Below are 6,567 nucleotides of genomic sequence, written 5' to 3'. Positions count from 1 at the left end.
ATGGCACAAGGGTGCATTTTGCTGCATCATATTTTGAATTTTTATATATCCAAAATTTCTGGGAAGGTTTTAGAGACGGAGCTAGGAAGGCAATGAAGAAACATGTTGAAAAGTGAAGCTATCACTTGCAGCAAAAGAAATGATGCCCTAAAAATTCTAAAGAAGCTTTCCACGATCTTTTCTCGCACCTTCAACATAACCTCATCGAAAACCAATGAATTTTGACCCTTAATGGGAAAATTGTATTTTAGTAGCAAAAAAATATATTGACTTCTAAGCAATTACAGCCAAATTTTTCGTTGCATATCTAAGCCTCCAAACAATGATTTTGATATATTGTGCAAATTTTATTCTCTCTTTCACTTTCCAACTCTCTCAAGTCTTACATCCTCATATCTAAGGCCCTCAACTTTGATACTATAATTAAAAATAAAGGAAAAAGAAAATATTCAAACTCTCTTGAAATAATATTTTATTAGATTCAATCCATTGCCAAAAATATAATAGAATCTCATACTTATAATAATGGAACAAGTGCAAAAAATAACTATAATAGTCAATTACAAGTTGATGATAATGACATCTAATTGAGTACAACTCACACATATATTAAAAAATGATACTCTTTAAAAAAATGCATTGAAACTTATATTAGAAAACAATATTCTTTTAAAAACATATTAAAATACTAATGCATTGAAACAATATATTACCTATAATCATAATAATTATGTATAATATAAACTAATCTTACTTACAACCCATCAAATATCATCATAAAAATATTTTACATATTATTTATTTTTTAAAATAATTTGCAAAAAGTTAAGGCAAAACCAAATTTCAATTAAAAAAAACCTAAATATCACCTCATAAAATTTGTAATGGTTCACATATTATTATCTCTTTCTAAATTATGTTCACATATGTGCAATATGTGAAGGCCCAACCAACTTTAAGTGGAAGGAAAAGAAAAAAAACAGAATAATTGACTAGAGGTTTTAAAAACAAAGCGACCAAAAATATATTTATTATCTGATCAAATATGAATAGATATATTAATATTTGAAATTTAAAATTTATTTTATAATTAAAAACTTAATAATGGTTATCTGTGGTGTATAATTATCATTTTATGTAAAAGTTACACTACATTTCTCTTCCATATTCGTCATTTTAAGTCTTGGAAGTAGCCATCATTAGAAAAGTTAACCATAGGAGTAATTGTAGAAAGCCATGACATCTTGCACTTTTTATAAACTGGTGCTACATTATTTATAATTCTTTGTGAAACAAACACATCCAAATTTAAAAATATAAATCGTTTAAAAATGTAGTCGTTCTTTTAAAAAAAAAACACGCACTCTATTTGTTAAACTTCAAATATTGTAGTATTTTTTCCAAATTTAAAAACAAAAATCACCTTTCCTGAACTCTTAAAGAATGTAATCGTTCTTCCCCATTTAAAAATATACATCACTTCTTCTTAAACTTTAAAGAATATATTCTTTCTTCCCCATTTAAAATAAAATTAATAACATTCATTTAAAAATAACTGATTTATATAATGATATAATGTACAATGTTGAAAATAATACATTTCTTACCCTATAATGATATATTCGAGACTCTAAATATGGTTTTTTTTTAAGAATGTTCACCCCTTAAACGTATTCTCTAATGTTTATCTATAATGTACTAAGAAATGATGGGTATTACAACAAAGTAAAAAACAGAGTGTGCTAAAACTTAAGGTTTTTTATTCCATAACCTTTATTCACCATCGAATACCAAAAAAAAAAAAAATCCATAGAATATCAAATTCCAAATAGGGGTACAGTTGCACAATTTTGCACAATAATGAATTCCAGTAGAGAGTATTAAATATGAGATGCTATGGATCCTGTGGTGGGCGATAATAACCGCGCTCACTCCAAAAATAAATAGCTCCTAATGGTCCTACAGGTTTCTTGTCTTTGGATAGGAAACATTATACACTCCATAGGTTTAATGTTTCTGATTTCAAATATATATGAAAGTGAAAGTTTAATCCGTTTCCCACACAAGTATTTAATGGGAACGGTTAAGTTGTTTCTTAGTTTAAATTAGCGATGTGATAAAAGGTAATCAATATTTCACATATATGAAAGCATCCAAAAACAACCATTCCCTTGTTTGGTTGGAAAATATTCATTGCATAAAAAAATATTCGCTTAAAACGAAAGCGACTAAGCGACAGGCAGTGATCTTCTCAGGATGAGTACAAGTTCGCTGTTTCCCTCAACTTTCACCCATTTTTTTTCTTATATCTATCTGTACTTCTTTCTGCCAAATTTATTTCTCTAATAAACTATTTCTACACTATATTTTATTTTCTTGAATTCATCTGGACTTCTTTGTGCCAAATTTCTCTCCAGTAAACTATTTCTACCCGTTCTTCATATAGATCACTTCATATCTAAACACGAGTTTGATGTATAGATCTGGTAAGAAGATTGTGAAGAAGCTGGTAGGTTTGGTCCTCAGCGACTTATTAGATATGATTAAACATAATTGTTTAAATACTTTGGTTCTCTATTTTCCACTGATGGTTTTCTTTATGGCAAAACTTCAAACCCTAACAAAGAATCACAAAATCTTGTGTTTTCATGAATGAAGGGTGCATTTGCCACGCAATAATTTGAATGGTTATATATCCAACTTTTATGAGAAGTTTTTAAGGAAAGAGCCCAAAAGGAAATGAAGCAAAGAAAGAGGCCCTAAAAATTTTGAAGAAACTTTCCATGATCCGATCTTACACATTCAACATATCTTCATCGAAAACCAAAGAATTTTGATCCTTACCGGGCAACACGCTTTCAACCTATCCTCATCTGAAACCAAAGAATTTTGAACCTTATCAAGGAAATGGTATTTCAGTGGAAAAAATATTTATTGACATCTAAGCAATTAGATCCAAGCCTTTCCTTATATATCTAGGCTTTCGAGCAGCAATTTTGATAGATTGTGCAGATTTTATGCTCTCTTTCACTATATAACTCCTTCAAGTCTTACATCCTCATATATCAGGCCTTAAGCCCCAATACCTAAATAGAGGCCTTAAACCCCAATACTTAAACATAGATAAAACAAAATATCCAAACTCTTTTGAAAGAATATTTTATTACATCTAATCACAAAAAAAAAAATACCCAAACTCTTTTGAAACACTGTTTTATTAGATCTAATCTCATTGTCAAAGACATAATAGAATCTCATACTTATAATAACATACATATAGTGATAGAATAGGTATAACAAATAACAACAAATTACACCAAAGTGGATCTAACTCACATATACATTAAAAAAACGCTCTCTAAATAAATGCATGGGGACACTGGGTTATATTGAAAAATAATACTCTCTAGAAAAAAATGTATTGACACATTAATGCAATGGAGCAACACAATTTTAGAAATCATAATTAATTATATGTGAAATGAACTAATTTTACTCAAAACCCATCAAATATCACCATTTGCATTGGGGCACTAGCTTACATTGAATAATATCCTCTAAAAGAAATGTATTGAAACACTAATGCAATAGAACAACACAATTTTAGAAGTCATAATAAATTATATGTGAAATGAACTAATTTACTCAAAACCCCATCAAATATCACCATTGAAAATTTTAATGATTCACATTTTGTTTTTTTTTTTAAATAATGTGCAAAAAGGCCGACGCATAGCCTTTCCTCTAATAATGGTTTACATTTAAAATTTAACCAAATTTCAATTAAAAAAAAAAAAAACTAATGGATGTGATTTAAGCTGACATGTTATCTCACTTCTTTTTTCAATAAATAATCACAATATTTTTTATTATTGGAGAAGTCTAATAGTTTATTAATAAATGCTTTTTTCATAAGTATAGCCATACAATTTCTAGTAAAATTTGAATTTTTGTCATTTAAAATATGTTTTAGAAAATATAATGAATTCAACCATCTCAAAAGTACATCAACATTAAATTTTATAAGTTAAATAAAGTACATTCTATATTATTAAAAATATCTCTTATATATTATTAAAATTGACAAAAACAAATATCCTAAAAAGCTATTTCTTATAGTAATTAAAATTTACATATTAATATTTAAAATTTATTTTAAAAAAATTAGTAATAATTATTTTTTATTTCTATTTTTTATAACTATTTTATAAATTGGATGACATTTCTTTTCCATATCAGTTATTTTTTAATTAATTTTGATACCAATTTCTTAAAAAAATGATATTATGACAAACATATATTTATAACTATGGAAAGATCTTGAAATTAGCCATCCTCAAAGTAAGCATACTCAAGTAATTCTAGAAAGTCAAACTTCGACTTTTTAAAAAAATTAGTATTTCTTCTAAATTTAAAATTAAAAACTGCAGCCTTTCTTCCCAATTTCAAAATAGAAATATATTTTTTTTTCATAACTTTAAAGAATGTAGTCTTTCTTATACTACGAGGATCAGCTAATTACACTATATTGATAGATTCAAGACCCTGAAAATAAAATGTTTTTTTAGTTATCGCTGATCTACCAAGAAATGCTTACAGAAATGGGTGTTACAGCAAAGTAGGTGTTACAGCAAAGTAAAAGAACAGAAAGTACTAAAATTTAAGAAAGAAGTTAATTACTATTTTGTTAAATCTCTATTTTTTTATTTTTTCCATTCTTTTTTATTTTTTCCATTCCATATTAGAGTCAAGGTTTCATAAATTTTATTCACCATCAAAGACATCAAAAAGGTAAATGCATAGAATATGAAATTCCAAAGTGGGTACAGTTGCACAATAATAAATCCCCACTACAGAGTATTAAATATAAAATGCTATAGATCCTGTGGTGTGCGCTAATAACAGCGCTCACTCCAAAATAAATGGCATCTAATGGTCTTTAGGTTTCTCGTCTTTGGGCAGGAAACATTATACACTGCACATGTTTAATGTTTCGGATTTCAAATATATAGATGACATTGAAAGTTTCTCCGGCCAAGTTTTCTCCGGCCATGTGATAGAAGTCTTTCTCATAGATGAAAGCATCAAAACCGCCATTCCCACGTTTCCTCCGACAAGTTTTCATGGTAACGGCTACTACACGACGTTGGTTAATCTAGATTCGTCATGTGATAGATGCCTTTTGCATCCAACTTAGCTGTTTCCCTCAACTTAGCTGTTTCCCTCAACTTGCACCACAGTTTTCTATTGTATTTATCTGTACTTCTTTGTGTCAAATTTATTTCTCTAATAAACTATTTCTTAGACTAATTTTTCTTGAATTCAGCGGAACTTCTTTCTACCAAATTTCTCTCTAATAAAATATTTCCACACGTAGTTTTGTTTTGTTTTTTGGTTTTTTTTATCGCTTCATATCATGTTTTTTCATGTGATTTGATTGGGCGGCATGATGCTTTGACTAAAATTATTAGGTTATGGCCATTGCAGCGATGGCAAGTTTATTCATCCTGTGATTTCGTTATTTGACTCTTTGCTAGTTTTATGCGTGGGCGATTGATTGCACTTTGATAAAGTATTTGTATTCGATCCATGGCCTCCTGCAAGAGATCCGAACGATTTTTCGACTTGGAATCGGGTGCATCTGGTCAACAAGAGGCCTCAAATACTAAGGCAGAACGAGTAGAGGCCAAACGCCAGAGGACAGAAATGGAGAATGCTGGAGATGATTTCGAGGAATTTTTGGGTTTGTTGGATAGAATTCAATATATGAAAACTAAGCACATGGATTTGGGTTTTGGGAGGCTATGTCGATGCCAGCTGAAGACTGGCATGTTAAAGTTATCAAAACTAAGTCGCCGTGGATACCCTCCTTCAAGTGGGAAGATTTCTGTGTATCTGGAGCTAAGGATACCATGCCTGCACATACTGATATACGCAGTCCTTCTGAGAAGAACAATCCGAGCAGTTTTGTGGAAAGGGGAAAACAAAGCATTCAACCTGATAACCATCTTACAACGCCTTCCTTCTGGAGGGCTGCGTATAATAAGCAGCTCCCTGCTGAAAGATTTGATCTCAACGTAGAGGCCTCGTCATGATATTGTGCGATCTCCGCAGTGTTTTAAAAATTTTCTTGGGGTTTTGTCATCGGAGTTTGTTGAGCTGAACCACTGAGATTTACGCAACCAAGGATCTTTATCTTTGCACGACATTACAGTGCAGGTTTCAAAAACATACGATGGATTCAGTTATTATGTTTGATAGAAGTAGGAGGTCTAAAACTGTTTGGCCAATCTTTTACATATATTTCGAATTTATGCTCATATTTTATAGCCGTTACAGATGAGAAGTGATGCATATTTAGTTTGATGATTGACTTTCTTCTCCTGCTCTATCATGCGTATCATAATTTATATAATCATAGTAACTCTGTGAGCACCAGAAAAATACAGGAGTGCCTCTATATTTAATTCCCATGATTTATATTATGATCATCATGTGAGTGTTTTAATTGGTTATTGTGATTTCTGTGATCATATCTTTTGTGGAAAACATAATACACGTGACTTA

The 6,567-nt window shown here is 29.9% G+C and overlaps 1 pseudogene; it reads left to right on the top strand.

The window, feature by feature from the left end:
• Positions 1-5,562: 5,562 nt before the first annotated feature.
• Positions 5,563-6,095, top strand: LOC149214920 (uncharacterized; annotated as a pseudogene).
• Positions 6,096-6,567: the final 472 nt, after the last annotated feature.

This window comes from Pinus tabuliformis, chromosome 1_1, assembly GCF_031772625.1.
Source record: "Pinus tabuliformis cultivar Carrire ecotype Pingquan chromosome 1_1, CPIR1, whole genome shotgun sequence".
NCBI lineage: Eukaryota > Viridiplantae > Streptophyta > Pinopsida > Pinales > Pinaceae > Pinus > Pinus tabuliformis.
The sequence above is the reverse complement of the archived record's forward strand: the minus strand, read 5'-3'. Positions and strand labels throughout refer to the sequence as shown.